Source organism: Asterias amurensis, chromosome 8 (genome assembly GCF_032118995.1).
Source record: "Asterias amurensis chromosome 8, ASM3211899v1".
In the NCBI taxonomy this organism is placed as follows: Eukaryota; Metazoa; Echinodermata; class Asteroidea; order Forcipulatida; family Asteriidae; genus Asterias; species Asterias amurensis.
Window position 1 is genome coordinate 22,979,100 of NC_092655.1, and position 19,555 is coordinate 22,998,654.

A 19,555-nucleotide genomic window follows, 5' to 3' on the forward strand; every position below is an offset into this window, starting at 1 on the left:
GAAAACATTAAAACAATATCAATTCTCGATAGCGAGAATTACGGATTTATTTTAAACACATGTCATGACACGGCGAAACATGCGCAAACAAGGGTGGGTTTTCCCCGTTATTTTCTCCCGACTTCGATGACCGATTGAGCCTAAATTTTCACAGGTTTGTTATTTTTTTATATCAGTTGTGATACAAGAAGTGTGGGCCTTTGGACAATACTGTTTACCGAAAGTGTCCAATGGCTTTAAAGGAACACGTTGCCTTGGTTCGGTCGAGTTGGTATTTGAAAATCGTTCTGTAACCGTTTGTTGTAAAATGTGTATTGTTAGAAAGATATTGTAAAAGTAGAATACAATGATCTACACAAATATGCCTCGAAATTGCGTGGTTTTCTTTTTACCCTGTCGACTAACACGGTCGGCCATTTATGGGAGTCAAAATTTTGACTCCCATAAATGGCCGACCATGATAGTTCGCGACGTAAAAGGAAAACCGTGCAGTTTCGAGTGATACTTGTGTGGATCATTATATTCTACTTTTAAAACATCTTTCTAACCATATGCATTTCATAACAAACGGTTTCAAACACTTTTAATAGACCAACTCGTCCGGTCCAAGGCAACGTGTTCCTTTAAAGAGTTTATTATAAGAGGATACCACCAAGTGGCTTGAAGTAACTAAAATACAAATTTTATCATATTCAAGGTTCATCTTGGTGCAGAGATGAAACAAAAGAAGAAGAGGAATTTTAGAAATGCTCAGTTCAAATGTTAGGGATTGCTTTTCAATTGATAGCGTTGATGGCAAACATACAGTCGATGGAGTATTCTGCATTACATTAAACACTTGCTAGGATTATACGATCTTTCTCCAACTTATGAGGGATTTCTGAGGGGACTCAAACAAAGCAGAGAGAAAAGGCTTGCCTTGGTTGAACAGAGAGAAAGGACCAATCTGAAGCAAAAGAAAAATACCCTGTAAATGTATATATTGGAGGTTGTTAAACTCTGAAGCGCTGAAAGGGACTCATATGCTGATATTCCCATGGTGATGTGATATACATTTAAAGGAACATTACAAAAAAGCTCATGTAAGATCACAGATTTACATAAAACTTTCATGGTGAAATAATGACGATAGGAGAAAACATCCCTATTCCCTTAAACTATTTCTGTCTGAAATGTCATATTTGATGAGAAATAAATAAAACCCATTTGGAGTTTATCACTCAGGGAGTTTTGTATTCATTTTTTTAATTTTTTTTAAGTCATGCAAAATGTGCAATTGTTTGTTCACTATTTTCTCCTAACCCAGATGGCTGCAGCGATCTCAAACTTCTGCAGGTTTGTCAGTGTATGTATGGTGGATTACATTAAGTGCTCACACAACCAGCGACTGTTTTGTTAGCAAAAAACAATTCTGTAATGTTCCTTTAATGGTCCTAGCTCTATGCATTAACAGAGAAGTCAACATAACGACCAATTGTGAGTGGAATGTGACACTTTGATTTGGACTTCCTTAAAGTTCAAGACTAATTTGGATTCCATCGTTGTCGCATCCTCTTGTTGTCAGTGATTACAATTCCAGGCTGGGTAGGAGAAGCTCGTTGATGCCTTCCAGGCATCATCCACTCATTCAGATTCCCATCATGCTCTTGGACTTGTCTGACCTTCGGGTCATGTTACAAATGTTAAAGGAGTTTTGTCGTGCAGGCAAATTTTGAAATGTTTATTCAAGTCACAAAGTTTACTAATGAGGTTTCTATAGTAGTATGGGAAATCAACCTGTAAGCAACTTTATTAAAGCTCTTAAGATTTAAAAATGTTGGGCCAAATCGCACAATGTCTTATTACTCTTAACTACGTTGTTCCCTGCTAATTTATGCTGAGCAGAAAACAATTTCTAAGCACCCTTCTCTGCTTAGCATCCTCTTAAATTGGGTCCAGCTTAGCTCAAGTTTCTATGTATTTTAGTATAAATTGAAAGTATTCTAAAGAATTAGTCAGGTTGTACTCGGTTTGCAGAAACACCATTTGTATATCCACTTTATTGCTTTGTAGATTTTGTTCTTTGAGAACTCTTGTCTTGCTATTAACCGGTATTGTACTTCCGCGAAGTAGAGTACGTAATTTGGGAGACCACTCAGGCCAAAGTTCATGGAGGCTATGGCCTTCATTGCCCCTGGGGTGAATTTCACAAAGAGTTGACTAGTCTTATCTCTAGTTAGGATGAGTTACCCGTCCTAACTTAGGACTTGTCATACGTTTTTAAGGTATAATCCTAAGTTATAACTAGTCCTAACTCTTTGTGAACTCGACCCCAGGTCTTGGCCTTGGTGGCCCTTCAAAGGTTTCCTATTGACTGAAAGATTTTCCAGTGAAGTGGAAGTGCCCTTCGTAAAATGAAAATGGCCTTGCCCTTTTTAATATAAATATCCAGGCCTGACTACTTAGTTTTTAAAAGTTGGGAGAAAGTTCAGACATGATATTTGTAGCTATAGCCATAGACTAGAGTAAGGCTCTAGTTGAATATTTCACCCCCTTTAACCATGGAGCTATAAAAGGCTCATGTTTTAATGCACCACCTTCCTGAAGTCAAAGCCAGGCTTGACCCCCATGGGTTCCCCTCAAGGTGTGGATAGCCATTCTCCAGGTGCTTTGATCTATATCATTATGGCATGTTTGTGAGACTGGGGCAAGACCTGATGAGAGAGTCATACCAGACTAAATGGACATTAACTGAATGCCTCAACTTGGATTTGGCTTGTTCAAATAAGGGTGTGAAAGTGTGTCTCAGGGGGTCGGTGCGTAGTGGGAGTTTCAGGGTTGGTGTCAGCGAAACCATCCCAGTTGGGATATTAGTTTATCCTCGCAGTAAACCCTTATTCCCCGATTGGGTAGAGTAATGGTTCTCTTATCCCCGATGGGGAGTTAATTGTCCCTCTGTTGGTATCAGGAAACCCTTGGAGGATTAGGACACCTGTAGGGTCATTGTTTTCCAAACTATCCCAAATGAGGGTAAGTTTATCCTTTTGGGAAACCTGGGCCCATGTTCATGGAGCTGCTTAAAGGCTGATTTTGTGCTTACTGTCAATTTCCATTTCATAGCGCTGTTAAACGTAAGCACACAAAAAGCTTGCTAACCTTCCTTTGCTTTTACAGCACAAAAATGAATGACATAATACAAATCCATGGTGAATGCGCATACTGCCCGCCCTATTTTCTTGCTAACTTGTGAAATATGTTTACACCTAAGCGAATTTTTCTGCTACAGTAAGTACGAAAAGTTGCTTACCGTTAAGCGGCTCTATAAAATTGGGCCCTGACAGTACCTGGATGGGACTACACCTGCAACAGTCCTACACCTATCCCATTTGGGATATTAAGGGTTACCAGCCCAAATTACAATAAGTTTGCATTGTTGTGGCTGGTGCCATCTCAACTTTCGTTTAGCAAAGAAATCTGTCAAGTAGTATGTTCTGCTTAAAATAACAGCTTTATAAAATTTGGTCCAGATTCTAAAACTGTACCCACTATTATTACAGTAACCTGTGGCCAGCACAGTATGATTAAACTTTTCCCACAAGCAGTCTAAAGTCAAATAGCCTACAAATGTTTGTGGGGTATGTTGATGTGGAAGGGGGGTCGATTGGGGCTCGCATACAAATGTTATATTATGAATGAGACCAGCCAATTACTGTTCTGAGACACCAATTACCATACCCGGTGCTGAAAAAAAACAAGTTGGTGGCAAATCCAAGTTGTCAAACAAAAAACAAAAATACCCAAATTGCCTTAACACTCCTGTTTCTCAGCAAGTTCACATAATATGTTTTTGGTTTCCTTTTATTTTTTGTTTGAATTAACAACAGGTGTTCAGGGCACACCTTTAACTTGAGGCTGGACCACTGACTATCATCGACCACCGCTTGAGCGAGGAAAATGTCTTCTTTTGCACGTTCCTCTGAGCTCTTCAGGAAATCGGCGCATACCTGAACTACCTGAACAAAACACTTCCCCTGTGGGGAGAGTAGAAATAGGAAAGAGGTTGTCACAGAAAATGGGTTGAAGGATGGCGGTGATTTAAATGCCTAGTTTAGAATTTACAAGGTAATCCTTTATTTATTTAATAACGCATTTCCTGTAATTCTTTGTGGAGGTGGATATGTCTTTTATTGCTGTATGAAAAGCTTCTCTCACTTAAAAGGGGAAATTTTCTCACCTCAGGTACTATTTTGACTAGATTTTATGTAATGGTTATTTTTACGCAAGCTTGGTTGTTAAAAGCTGGTCTGGCGAGTTATTAAGTTAGGCTAACTATGTATTGTGATGTTATAATTGTTTTGTTTGGTTGTCAGGGATTTGGGACAAAGTTTATTAGAGATTACATTCAGATTGCATGATTGTCAGGAAAAAATCCAAAGAAGTTATACTGAGATACTGAAGTTAATTTGTTGAAAATTCATAAGGGCTGCATATATGTGCTGTCATCCGAAGGTCATTGGTTCGAATCCCACTCTAGTCAATTTTTTGTTCAACCCCAAAAATCATTTCAAAATTTACCCTGTCAGTTTCCCGTGTGGTTTGATATCTTAAACAAAAAAAGTCGCATCCCTTGAAGGTGATCTCCTGGCTGCCGCTTCCCAGGTTGTATCGTAATTGGGTGTGATCCCTGGCTACACGGCAGTTAACGGTTGTATGGCTTCTGACTGACACCCCCGAACAAAGATATTGACAAAATAGGGACACCGCCAATATAGGGCTAGATAGCTCAGTTGGTAGAGCACCGGCACGTTAATGCGGAGGTCGTTGGTTCGAATCCCATTCTAGTCAATTCTTTGTTCACCCCCCCAAAAGAAAACATTGGAAGACGATCCACCATCACTGATTTCAAACATTGAGTTTTGGACTCATGAGGGATGAAAACTAACTCTTTTGACTCATTTCTCAAAATTATTTAATGGGAAATTTTCCACATGATCTTCTTTATACCATGTAAAATCTGTGAACATTTATTTCTTTTCTTCGATCTAACCAATGCTAATTACACGATACCACACCACGTTATTGCATTTTTGGAAAACAGATTATCGTATTTCTACAATTGAGCCATTTATAAAGACAGGTGTTTAAAGCCATTATACACTTTCGGTACAGAAAAAAAAAAAAAAGTTCACAGATTTACAAATAATTTACAGTGTTTACAGAAGGTAATGGTGAAAGACTTATCTTGAAATATTATTCCATAAAATGCTTTACTTTTTGAGAAAACATTAAAACAATATAAATTCTCGATAGCGAGAATTACAGATTTATTTTAAACACATGTCATGACACGGCGAAACGTGGGGAAACAAGGGTGGGTTTTCCCGTTATTTTCTCCCGAATCCGATGACTGATTGAGCCTAAATTTTCACAGGTTTGTTATTTTATATATAAGTTGTGGTACAAGAAGTGTGGACCTTGGACAATACTTTTTTGCCGAAAGTGTCCAATGCTGGTCATTTGATCCTCATATCTAATCATTTTACATTATATACTAAAGTTGCTTGGTGGAAAGTCACATTGACATTAAAGTTTTTAAATAGTCACAGCACACAAAAATAAAAGCAAACACCTACAGTGGTTTCACAAAAGAGTAACAAATCATATCATAATGTAGCCTTGCTCAAGGCAGTCGAATTATTCACTCCGAAAAAAGACCGCCGCTGTATAAAAACCCACCCGTATTCACTGTGCGTAAAACCCACCCGTATTCACTGTGCGCAACATCGCACGACACGATGCCCCCGTACACTATCCGCATGCGGAGGCCGTCAGGCCGACAGCCTTGTAGGATCTGTGTTGAAGCCACTGACCTCATTACTATAATAAGCGAAGAGTTCCCACGGTCAGCTCATTACCATAATGCCCGCGAAAGACGAGACATGTTTACCTCACACACCACCACCACAGACGCCTGATAGGGTCCAAAGGTCGTGATAAGGGAAGTGCGTGATTGGACGTCAAAATGAATAATTCATTTGCCTCGCATCCTGTGTTGTCTGATAGGTCTGACGAACGATATACATATTCATGAGCTGCATACTAGCATATCCTCGAGCCCCCCCAATTTCGTCCACTATTGGAATTTTTTCAATACAACACATTAAAACGGGAAGATACAGATCCGACAAGGCTGTCGGCCTGACGGCCTCCGCATGCGGTTAGTGGTGTACGGGTGCGATGACTTGTGTGAACAGTATTCGTGCGATGTGACAGTGTGTATACGTGTTGGTCATTCGGTGTAATCGCACACACCATGCACAGGGTATACGGCGGGTGGGTTTACAGCTGCGTCTTTTCGGAGCGAATAATGCGACTGCCTTGAGCAAGGCTAATCATAATGACAACTCGTAATTACAACATATTAAACTCTATATTTGTCACTACACTTATTTTTGTAGCAGACATCTTAATCATTCCTTGTTATGGTTTAATCATGTTTTAATGTTTGTAATTGGAGAATAATGAGGCATCAAACTAATTTGACTCATCAAACCATGGAAGAAACGTAACGTAATGTAAATATGCTCAGTCAAGATCAACCTTGGAAGATGGTTGTGTCAACCAACATCAGTCAGCCTAGCAAATGTAAATAAACAACTGACTAAACAACTATAAGCATAGAGAAAGGACCGCAGACTAGACCAAATAAAATAAAAACATGTTTAGCGTCCCCGCCCACTTCCTTTTTAGATGCCGCCCCCCTTTTTAACCCCCCCCCCCCAAAAAAGATACATTTTAACAATCTCGGACGAAAAAAATAAATTTTGAAAAAGTGCCCAGTCTTTAAAAATGTCTCCGGTGGTCATTTTCAACAAAAAGGCCCCTCTTCTTCCTTTTTTCAAAAAGGCAGGATGTTTTAATGTTTTTTTAAATTTTGGTCTTATCTCCTTGCTTTGAGCTTGGTGGAGACCCGCCTGGTGCAGCCATCTTGTCTGTTCTCTGTTTACATTGATGATATCCATATTGAGTCTGGTGGTTGAGAAAATAGTCCGAGCCCAATCTTGTGCCGCTGCTTACCACAAAATTTCTACGCTTATGGTGCCCTGTAAAAATGTGTATGGGCCCAATTTGATAAAGCCTTTAAGCACAACCTTCTCGCACTCTCGACAGGTATGCCTGTCTGATGTCTCTCTAAATGTCCAGGGCCCAACCTTTAAAAAAACATTGCTGATCACTTTTCTGCTAAGTGCTAAGCGAATATCAGCAGGATACCAGTCTCAAATAGTACATGGTAATTTCACTGATAACCTTTTTCTAGTCAGCTTACTTAAAAGCAGCTTGGTCTCAGTTCTAGTTCACTGCATCATGCTTGCTTTAGGCCAGAGCATTGCAAGCTCCATGAGGAATAAATCTCTTTTGGGAAATATGTCTGTAAGTGAGTCCCACAGTTGCAATTTGGCAATTCTTTGAGCCCCAAATGAAATAGACTTTTTACAATGCAGCCTTTTCCCATTGGCTGTCTATTCAGTCGACACCATTTATTCCTGGTAAATTTGCCCCCTGTGGTGGTTGGAGTGTATGTGGGAAAACGTTGTCTTCTGTTTGGGTGGTGAAAAGTTTCAAATTTGGCCTTCTAGTGATCCAGTATTATGGTTTATTTTCTTTGTTGTTCATACAAAAAATATCAAATCAATGTTGACTTGTTGGATTCTTGGAAACAAAGTGACTCAGACGACAGAAACCTGTATTTACGGTTTTGTCTTGTTGTTTGCGTGTTCATGCGGTTTGATGTTGTCGGGTGAGGTGTTGAAACCTCAATCAATCAAGTCCTTCACTTAGCCTGTGTGCCAGTTCTGCAAATTAATTCTTTTGGTGTGAGTTAAAGTTATGCTTTGGACCAAATAAAATTTGGTTATCAAATGATGAATGACATCAGTCATCGCATAAAATACGAACCATCTGGCAGACCAGGACATACATGGAGGCCACAGAGCCCATTGCCTGTGTTTCTTGGCCTTAATGCCCTGTGTCTTGGCGCCTCTTCCCTGAGACTTTTAAGATTTTTAAATGGAGGTGCCCTTTAAATGGCCTTGCCCTCTCAAAGATGAAATTCCAGGCCCCATCATGTGGTTTTCTGTTGTTAGCAGCCAGATCCTAGGTGGTGGGTTTAAACTAATTGATGAAGCAATTCATCAAAATCATGTCTTCATTGACTGATATTTTCTAACCACCAGTGGTGTCTTCAGAGCTAATCTATTAGGAAGGAAAGTGTTGAAACTTCTATTAATCAAGTCAAACAGCCAACCAGTTTTCGTTAATCGTTTCCTAGGGCAGATATGTTTCCCCCTCCACCCCTAAGTGAATATCTGATGTAACTTTAGGCAAGCAGCAGTCAGCTGAGATTTTATGAGCTCTCAGAGCATGACCTTATTGGAGGTGATTGCTCAGCATGGCCCTGATTGTGTTTAGACTGCCTGGCCTTCCCCTAGGGCTGACCAAATTAACCCCTCTTTAACCTTTGACCCTGAAATTCAGCTTCTCCACTCGCAGCGACAGCGAGCTGTATTAGAAAAGTGGGTTTGGCAGTACACCCCTGCTGGTGATGTAATGTGTCGGGAAGTTTAAGGTTTGCGCTGGTGGGGATTGGTGGGGATAGGGTTTTGATTGGAATACCCGTTGCGACGATTCTGGCGTATTATCACCTCGGGATTGGTTAGTGGATCATGAGGAGAGGCAGACTTTGGGGAGGCTGCAGGAATCAAAATCATATCACAAAAATAAATCAGTGATGTCAGTATTTGATTCATTTACAAACAAAAGGGATTACAAACCATTGCAGAACCAGTGAATCGGTGACTCATCCATTATGGAGGTTTGGCTGGTAGTCAGTTTCTGCTAAGCAAAGTTTTTCTGTGCTTAGCTTATTTTTGTTGTGCTTACAGGCTTTATGATATTGAGAGTTTCTTGAGGGTTCACTTTAAACCCAGGTAAAGACACTGGACACGTTTGGTAATTGTAAAAAGACCAATATTCTCACTTGGTGTATCCAAACACTATGCATAAAATAACAAACCTCTGGAAATTTGGACTCAAGTGGTCAATGTAGTTGCAAGAGATCAATGAAAGAAAAACACCCATGTTGCACAACTTTAAGATGCATTATCAAAGGCTTCAGATGATGTTTTTTTTTCAATTTGAGTTGAGTGAGAAATTACCCCTTTCTCAAAAACTATGTTACTTTAGAGGAAGCCGTTTCTCACAATGTTTATACTATCAACAGCTCTCCATTGCTTGTTAGGGAGTCTTACAACTATTGTGAGTAATTACCAATAGTGTCCAGTACCTTTAAACACAGGTTTTACCCTTGATGGAGCAGACACATTTAGCTAAGCATACATGTACAGGTGCATGTATATTGACAGGTGTCTGACAGACACTACCTTGAACTATAGTGATCAGCATCACACTGGCATATTAAAATACAAGACCCTATGCCAGGCCCCTATTATAACCCTGCTGGGAGCACGTCTCACTTTTTACAAAATTAAGATATCATAAAGAAAAAAAAAGTCCTGAGGAAATGTTTTTATTTTTAGTTTTTTTCGCAACAGCTGTTGTCATCATGTTTGTTTAAGTTAGTCCATCTTTTCTTTTGATAATTTTTAAGGTATTAAGCAGCTACCTTTTTTATTTGAAGTTTCCTTTTCAAAGCAAATAAAGAGTCATGAGACTGGTTTGGTTTTGGTTTCGTCTAATGGTAGCTTTGATGAAAAGGCATTTTCTGCCGCAATGTGTCGTACTTTGTGGCTTGATATGTTGCCAAGCAAACTTGTCTTTTATTGACCAACTCGTCCGATTGCAAGCATTTAGAAACATTTCTTTCCACACACTAATAACAAGGAGGGCAAACCAGATCGGGTTATTTTTAAATCGTGCAAACTCTTGAAAGTGATTGGGTTTAAGGAATTTTTTTTTTAATAAAACAAAAAGTAAACTATCTGGAAAAAAACTTAACTTATTAGACGGTTCTTATAAAAACTTTCCATCTTAACAGAGTGTGAGGATGCCTAAACTGACATTGTGTTAAAAAAAGAATATTGTAGTTGGTAACGACTTGTCCACAAGTCTTCAAAAGAGCTGAAGAAAGTTCATTAAAGAACCAGTTGTTTTTCATCATCTCTCAGCATATTGCATTAACACATCACTGCACTTCTGATTAATGGGGGGTTGGGTGCCATGCAAATAGTTTTTCTAACTTTGCTTCTAGATACGTAAATAATCAACATGCCTTAGCGTAGGTATGTGAAGGGCTCTTTCATGTGTTTGAATGTCGTCTTGTTGGTTTCTGTGATGGTGAGATGCCGCCTAGTGGTAGCCCCCCCCCCCCCAAGAAGTAATATCTTGACAGGGATGAATAATTGATAAACAGAACTTCTAAAAACCTAGACAAGTCACTGAACTCCGAGACTCAAAAAGGTCAATGGTGATTGGTCAGGAGAGCTGTCAGCCATTTTAGAAATGAACAATATGCTTTTTTACAAAACTAATTGACATTCCAACAACATATGAATTTGATTCTGGTATTGTTTTCCTAAATTATCTGTTAAAGGCGTACACTTTGTGAAATGTTTAGATGTCTAGTGGAAGACTAGTAGTCTCTATGTTTTGAAAATTATTTCAATTATCTTTGTGGTTTTGAAAACAGGTCAGTTTTTATGAGGAAGGAATTTCAATGAGTGTTTGGTTTGAGGGTTAGTCAGTTGTTTGTTTGTTTTTGAAAGAGTTTTGAAAAGGTGCATCTTGAAACTTGTACAACCAGCTGGGCAAATAACAGCTTAGGACAATAAAATTATGCTTGATAGATGAAGGTTACCATCATGCAATTTCAAATGTACCATCTGGACTGTGACTGGTATCTTGATCAGTTTTGCTAAGCAGAAAATTGTTAAGCAATATTTAGTGCTTATTTCTGAGCAGCTCTTTCTTTGAATTTGGCCCTGGGCCCAAAATATCCACAATGAAGAATATAACAATGTTTTAAAGACAGTGGACACTATTGGTAATATTGTCAAAGACCAGTCCTCTTACTTGGTGTGTCTTAACATATGCATAAAATAACAAACCGGTGAACATTTGAGCTCAATTTGTCGTCAAAGTTGCGAGATAATAATGAAAGAAAAAACACCCTTGTCACACGAAGTTGTGTGTTTTAGATGCTTGATTTCGAGACCTTCAATCCTAAATCTGAGGTCTTGAAATAAAATTTGTGGAAAATTACTTCTTTCTCGAAAACTACGTCACTTCAGAGGGAGCCGTTTCTCACAATGTTTTGTACTATCAACTTCTCCCCATTACTCATTACCATGTAAGGTTTTATGCTAATAATTATTTTGAGTAAATACCAATAAATAGTGTCCACTGCCTTTAAATGTAGGTTTACCTGCTGAGCTACGATTTGTGAAGGGTAAATGTCAATAATTGTAAAAATAATAGATAATTTATTTGTTTATTTTCTTCTTTATCCCTGATTCAAATCTATAAAAGTGTTAAAGTTTTCTGAAGACTTTTCAAACATTTCAACAAGTCTGTTGTTCCATGCTCAAATAAAGTTAGAGTTTCTTGTCCTTTAAGTTCAAACTCACATTGCAAGGTGAAAGGTCAAACCACTTTATTCCACCATTTTGTTTAGCCTTGATGGTTAGAGGGGGAGTTTTTTAATTGGGGGCGGGGGGGGGGGGGGGGGTGTATACTCTAGATTCAGACATCATCAACACCAACGTCTAATGGACAAGTTCATGCCCTACCATTTCTGTATTTGAAGACTTTTGTTTTCACAAAATCTAGTTTTACTAATGTGTAGTTTAAGCATTAACAGCTTTTCTTCAAAAGTTTTAAAGAGGTAAAGTTGTGCTACTTTGGGCAAGATTTCTTTTTATATTTGGTTTTAAAAGCATGTTCATTTTTTTGTCAAGTATTAGGTTTATACAATTTCTTATTAACCTTTAGCAGTGAATAGGTGCTCTTGGTTGTATTTTCTTCTGCCATGCCATGCAGGCAAAGTTCAGATTGAACTCAAAAACAATTTCTCGAAGATGAAAGCATCCAGGAGCAATGTTCCCACATTTGTTAGAGAAAAAGAAAACCAGGGCCCAATTTAGTAGAGCCGGTTAAGCACAGAACAAAAAGTAGCTAAGCACAACAAAATTATGCTTTCAAAAATTAATATCTATTATATTGTTGCGGTACCCGCTGCCAAAGCATAGGATTCGAACTGCCTCTAGCTACTGGGCAATCTCGGTAGTCTAGTTGGTAAGACACTGCTCTAGAATTGCAAGGGTGGTGGGTTTGAATCCCACCCTAGTAAATATGCCTGTGATATTTTTTCACAGAACTCGGGAAAGTACCGAGTATCCAGTGCTAAGCACACATCGGTGTATGGGTAAAATCCAATTTTTTTTTAAAATTATGCTTGCCAGAAGAAATACCATTCTTTAGTACCATGGAGGTACCGTCTATGACTGGTGTTCTGCTCATTTTTGCATTAAGCAGGAAATTGTTAACAATGTTTTCTTCTCAAACAGCTCTACGAAATAGATAGGTCCCCTATATGCTTAAAAAAACACAACCAACAAAACAAATATGCTTGCCAAATTAAGCTTACCAGCTAAACTATCATGTAAGATGTACATTTTGTGAATGGTGTCCTGCTCATTTCTACTAAGCAGAATCATTGTTAATCAATATTTTCTGCTCTATGTTATTGGGCCCTTGTCTATACTTACACTATAACCAAAATTTGTTCCATCTCAGGGCCCAATTTCACAGATCTGCTTAAGCAAAAAAAATATTGCTTAAAGGCAGTGGACACTATTGGTAATTACTCAAAATAATTGTTAGCTTAAAACCTTACTTGGTAACGAGTAATGGGGAGAGGTTGATAGTATAAAACATTGTGAGAAACGGCTCCCTCTGAAGTGACATAGTTTTCGAGAAAGAAGCCATTTTCCACGAATTTGATTTCGAGACCTCAGATTTAGAAGTTGAGGTCTCGAAATCAAGCACACAACACTGTCTAACAAGGGTGTTTTTTTTTTCCTAGTTATCTTGCAACTTGGACGACCAATTGAGGTCAAATTTTCACAGGTTTGTTATTTATGCATGTTGAGATACACCAAGTGAGAAGACTGGCCTTGACAATTACCAATTATGTCCACTGTCTTTAAACATTTTATGCTTAGCATAAATATGCAGGATACCAGTCACAGATTGTACATGTGACATGGTATTTTGGCTGGTAACCTTATTCTGGTAAGCATAGCTTGGTTGTGTTTGGCTACTTTTTTTAGTGCTTAAGCAGCTCTATGAAATTGGGCAAAGGTGAATAACCACAAAATATCTCTTGAAGAAATCTGTGAAATCCTGTTTATATTTGCTTTATCTGGAGCACCTCTCTCCTAAATCCCAACTATGGTACTTCAACTCTCTCATGGGCCAAGGACCCCGCTAATTGCTGTCCCAACCACTCCTTTTTAGTACCCGCTGAAGAAGTACTATACTCAAGTTTACATTGACCCCTTAGCCCCAGTGACTCCATGTCACCTTACATCCAAACAAACAGAGCTCTAGGTCTGGTCACCCATCCATCATCTTTTCTCCACAGATGCCTGGAGTGTGTGGCTCAATGCGGTGAACTCAAAGGTGATCTCTCTACTCTTCCTCTTCTGACAGCCAGGTCACGTAAGGTCACTTTGCCAATATTTGTTCCCCTCAGAGTTTGGATGATGTCGGAAAAAAGTCTAGATGGTTGAGGGGGTACAGTTATTTTCTCAAACTTTTCAAAAACAAACAAAGGAAATCTATTACTTACAACGAAAAAGAGATCAGACTTAAGGCTATGCATAAAAGGAAAATACTGAGTAAAGGTTTGAGGTGACACCATGTAAAATCTGTTTGTGAGAAGTGGTAGCTCTGAGAAGAGCTGGCTTGGATTGAACTGCTTGATGTTTCGGTCAGTGTGCTCTGACCGTCTTCTGGAGAACGCCAAATGGATATTGAAAATTAAGTTTTGTGGGTGCCCCGGTTTAAAGCCAGTGGACACTATTGGTAATTACTCAAAATTATTGTTAGCATAAAACCTTACTTGATAACAAGTACAGGGGAGCTGTTGTTAGTATAAAACATTGTGAGAAACAGCTCCGTCTGAAATAACGTAGTTTTCAAGAAAGAAGTATTTTCCACGAATTTGATTTCGAGACCTCAGATTTAGAATTTGAGGTCTCGAAATCAATCATCTGAAAGCACACAACTTCGTGGGAAAAGGGTGTTTTTTCTTTCATCGCAATTTTGATGACCGATTGAGCTCAAATTTACACAGGCTTGTTGTTTTATGCATATGTTGAGATACAGCAAGTGAGAAGACTGGTCCTTGACAATTACCAATAGTGTCCAGTGTCTTTAAGTTTTTGTGTCAACTTTAAATCAATTCAAGTAGAAATGTTGTACACAAATGTATACTTCAGCTTGAATACGGGTAATGTGTTCCAAAATGTTCCTCTGTTTTTATCCAGAATCTGCCCCTATCTTTTCACTTGCATAAATGGAGTAATATATGCTTAATCACGCACTCTGCTTACCACAAAAGTTATCCCCCATAAAACATATTGTGCTCCGTCAACCGATAGATTCATCATTTTGATCCAAAACGTTCCCCCTTTATTCAGAATCTGCCCCTTGATCTTTGGGCCTTTTTTGGTCACTTGTGGAAAGTGGAGTAACTTATGCTTAATCATGCATTTTGCTTACGGTATACCACAATAGTTATCCACCATAAAATGTAATAGTCGGCTTCACATGGAACTAGATTAATGGGACATAACATTTATTGGGAAAAACTGGGCCATTGTCATCTCCGATTACCCAAATCACCCTTTCAATCTCTGTAGTGTGTCCTCTTAAAGGCATTGGATACTATCAGTAATCACTCAAAATAAGTTTTAGCATATGAGCTTACTTGAAAACAAACAATGGAGAGCTGTTGATAGTATAAACCATTGTGAGAAACGGCTCCCTCTCAAGTAATGTAGTTTTTCAGAGAAAGAGGTATTTCTCAGTCAAATGTTAAAAGACTTTAGGTCTAAGCCTTTTTTAGGCATCTGAAAGCACACAACTTTGTGAAGTAAGGGTGTTTTTCTGTTATTATTCTCTTGCAACTTTTAAGTCAAAATTTTTCCAGATTTTTTGGTTTATGCATATTTTGGGAATAATTACCAAAGGTGTCCAGTGCCTTTAAAACACTAAGGCCCTATTTTGTCCCAGTCCACAAGGCATTTTATTTCTTACCACTAAAAAGCATAAACTAGGGTGACCACATGTTGGAAATGAAATACGGGGAGGTGTTTTTTTAAGGTATGAATTCTGGTCTAAACGGAGCAAGCTGTTCATCCCCTGAAGCTCATCCGTTGTTTTGGAAGTCGCTTCTCAATGCGTTTTATGTTTAACCTTTTCACTGTTCAGTCAATGACCTCGGCAGTCATAGTTGACCAAATAATCTTGTATGAATTTCTCAATGTCGGTTGTTGCTAGAATAAATATGTTTAAAAACTGTTTTGTTCTTTTTGTTGTCTTGATGTAAACTCACAAGCTTTGTCCGATTTATCCAATAATGCAGAGCTGGCAACTCTTTGATTCTGCAGAAAGTGCCCTAAAAATAAACTAATCTTTCCACGTTCTAATGAACAAAATTGAAAATCTGGAAATTGTCCCCAGTGTTGAATGCAATTATAAGTAGCTCCCTGATTGTTGCACAAAATTTCCCTGATTGCAAGATACAAATGTTGGCAGCTCTGGTATGTCTGGTCATATAGACCTTTATCACTGTGTGGTCATCTTGATTTGACTCCATTCCAACTCATTGTAACCAAACTGAGGCTGGACAAAGTAATAGTCTGGTGCCATGAGCAATGAATGTTAGCATTCATTATATACTGTTATTGGAAACAGACAACATGATCAAGATGCTGACAGCGTGATAAAGGTGTATAGCTCCATGATCTTGTACAGTGCCTTGTTCAATCACAAGTCAATATGAATTCCTCAGAAGAAAAAAAATCAAGTGTTAATTTTGGGATGAACAAAGAAAAATTGAATAGAGCAGGACTTAAACCTGGAACCTCCGGATTACCAACTGAGCTATCTAGCTGTTGGCAATCTCTCTACTTGTCTTTGTTCAGTGGTACCAGTCAGATGCCATATCACCTGTAAATGTTTCTACAGATGTCACATGGTTTTGGGGCAAGCTTTTGCACTGCAACCTCCAGATCAGTAAAGGCATACTTGTTACACTTACTTCTTTGAGAATGTAAAGTGTTTGTCGCTATCTCTTATGTAACTAAGCAAAAGCTTGCCCCAAATCACCATGCCACAACAGGATTTGATTTAGTCTGTCCTTGCTGTATGGTCTGAGGAATTCAAATGGGGCACATACTTGTGACAAAACAAAACATTGTACCGGACACCATTTCAATCTAACTTGAAAATGACCAATTCAAAGTGCTCTATCCTTTTATGGCCCTGGTTAAAACATTTTAAAAAGGTGTTAATAAAATTTGAAATAGTACAATGGTTGAGTTATTAAACCTATGTCTAAATACCAGATTTTCTTCTTTTAACTGGAATATTAGTGGTCCTGAGTTTATGTGGAAATTATTATACAAAATGTAAATTTGACCTGCATAGTATCTTTGCCTGCCAGGAAATTCACTGGAATGTACAAGGGCACTATTTTTGTAAACTAAATGTTACAGTAAAAATTGCGGCACTTTTCTTTGATAATCACCAACGTTGTCCAAATTGAAGTAAATCGACTAATTATCAGAGTTTGTCCAGGATGTCTGGCTGGGCATGTACTTTTCTTTTCACAGAGGATTATAACGCTTCACGTTCAATAAACAGAGAGTCTATGGGAAAAACGCCTTCAGAGACTTTAAACAGGAAATGGGGGTTTAGCAACTTTCTCCATGATTTGCATAATGAAAGTGTACAATAACTATGTCTTTACAATTTCAAGACTGATAATTTTGACAAATACTTCTGCCTGAATAGTGCCGTTTTTCAACAGTTGTCTAAACGCACCCTTTATAAAGAAGTATATGGTAATACATTGTTTTTATATTTTTTGTAAAATAAAGATTTGTAACAACAAATATGAATTGATTCAAATTGAAATAACAGTGTCTCATTTTAATTTTTAGTCTTCAACTCAAAATCAAAGTATTTGTGCCAGTTTGTGGATTTGTGCCAGTTTGAAGGATTTTCATTTTCCTTAACTAATTATGTGCACATCATCAATAGAGGGCAGTGTGAAAAGGAATGCGTGATGTCATAGACTGAACATGTCTGATGATCAGGGGGGGGGGGGGACACACACCGGGACATGTCCCCCAAAAAAAATTTATGATGGGGCTAGGTCAATGGTGATATTCCCCTAATAATTTGTAGGTATTAATCTTTATGAATGAATATTATAAAGCACCAAGTACACTTTTGATGTTGAATCAAAATAGCCCTGTGGAGTACCCTATTCATCATACAGGAAATCATCATATTATTGTAAGCAAGAAGAGTCACAGTGCTGCACATTAGGGTCTAATTTTGAGGCTCTGCTTACTGAAGAATTATGTGCTTATGGAGCCCTGCAAAATGCATAATTCTTTAAATAGATAGCAGTAAGTGCATAATTCTGCAGTAAGCAGAACCATGAACCTTGGCCCAGGGCTATTTACAAGGTGCCTCCAAGGACATAAGTTTGGGTCATTACTCTCCAATTAGGCTACCCTATTATCTCTCCATTGACAGGCATGAAACATCATTCCTCTCTCCTGGTACCATAAAGACATTCTCAATCACTCTAACCCGTATCTGTTAGGCTGTAAGGGCGATAAGATGGCGACCAAAACAAGTGTTCATCCACAACTCTTGATCATAAGGTGCAGTCCTCAGCAGTCTGCTCCCTGTTGTTTAGTCTTGTCCTTGCTCTATAGGTCTACCCATGGAGGTAGAACGTCTACCTCCATGGTCTACCCATGTCTAGTGGTCAACTAGCAGCCTAGAAAAAAAACATTTGAAGTTAAAAGTGCAATAAACGTCGTTCCTCTTCTGTAATATAAAAGAAAAGTTGAAAGTGTAGATTGAAAGAGGACATAAAAACAGAAATAGACAAATACAATGATGAGGGCTTTATCAAATCATAGAGATACGAACCATTGAGGTATATGAAAGAGTCGATAGACATCAGGGGTTACCCTTAACAGTTTTAGCGACCATCCAGCATGACCAGTAAGCTTGTCATTGTTCATTATTTAAACTAATACAGGGATGCTTTTCAAATCTGAACTAGCCAGCCGAATCACTTGGAGAGACTTCTGACTGGGCATGGTCCTCGTATTTTTAAACTGGCATGCTAGCGGACCACTGCCAAGGAAAAATGCTGGTACGGATACTGATGATGATCAACACATTTCAAAATACTCTCTTAATGTAAAAGAGTGACAATGCCACTCTTTACATTTTGAATTGTCCCTCATATGGCTCTTGAAAAAGAGTGGTGGTAATTTCAGTCTTTAAGAGGGATTTCACTCCAGGACAGAGTGAAAAATCACTCAAAAAGATGCAAACTTCAATCTGAAAGAGTGGAAGACCACTCGATAAGAGTTGACACTCATATGGCTCTTTGAAGAGTGCCTTCACACTTTTGCATTTAGAGAGAAACTTTTAAGAAGATGAAACATTACAGGGCTGGCCAACCTAAACAAAATCTGAAAATTATGCTGTAGGCCCTATTCAAAAGTAAAATGTGGAATCAGAACATTTAACTGAACACTGGATTTAAAGACATGTCAATTCAGATTAACCAACATGGTTTTTACAAGCATGCTTTGAAGCGAATGGTGCACCCTGAACCACATGGATTAAACCCTTTCAAAAGTTCAAAAACCTAGCTGGATTTTCAAGTTCCAGTTTTTTCCCCTTTTTTATTGAGGGGGGGGGGGGAGATGGAGTAAAGGATGTTTTCACATAGTTGGATTACTGAGGGTAAACATTGTCATCAGGGCCAGTGTAAGGGACTTGCAAATGTGGGTATTATAAGGGGGCCATTAGGGGAGGGGTTATGGGGATGTGGACGTGTGAAATTCAGCAGCTTGGGAGGTGCTCCTCTTTTGCCGGCAATACACTCTCCCCGTACTTGAAGAATGGCCGATCAATACGCACTAATTGCCCGAAATAGATAACGCTATACCGCTACATTACTAGTGTATTGTGTCCTTGATGATCCTCATTTGCCTAAAAACTTTCCTCTCCAAACCGCAGTGTAAAGGTCCCCGGTCTACACTGCCCGCTAGCTTCAGGCAGTCCTAGCTAGCTGTGCGTGGGGCAATGCAAATTTTTGTATCGGTCGGTGATGGGAAATTGAATGGGCTAGAGTCAACACGGCCCAAGAAGTTAGGTAAACACAGTCTGTATGCGCGCGGGTTGAATGTGCATTGGTGATGGGGAGCTCACTAGCGAGTTGCATGTCGAA

General features: G+C 38.7%; 1 long non-coding RNA gene across 1 annotated transcript in view; it reads left to right on the top strand.

The window, feature by feature from the left end:
* LOC139941101 (uncharacterized) overlaps positions 1 to 17,114 on the top strand; it is a 31,796-nt gene extending 14,682 nt beyond the window's left edge. The window contains exons 3-4 of the long non-coding RNA XR_011786533.1: positions 3,864 to 4,101; positions 13,640 to 17,114. This is a non-coding gene — a long non-coding RNA (uncharacterized lncRNA). The remainder of the gene's footprint in view (positions 1 to 3,863; positions 4,102 to 13,639) is intronic.
* Positions 17,115 to 19,555: the final 2,441 nt, after the last annotated feature.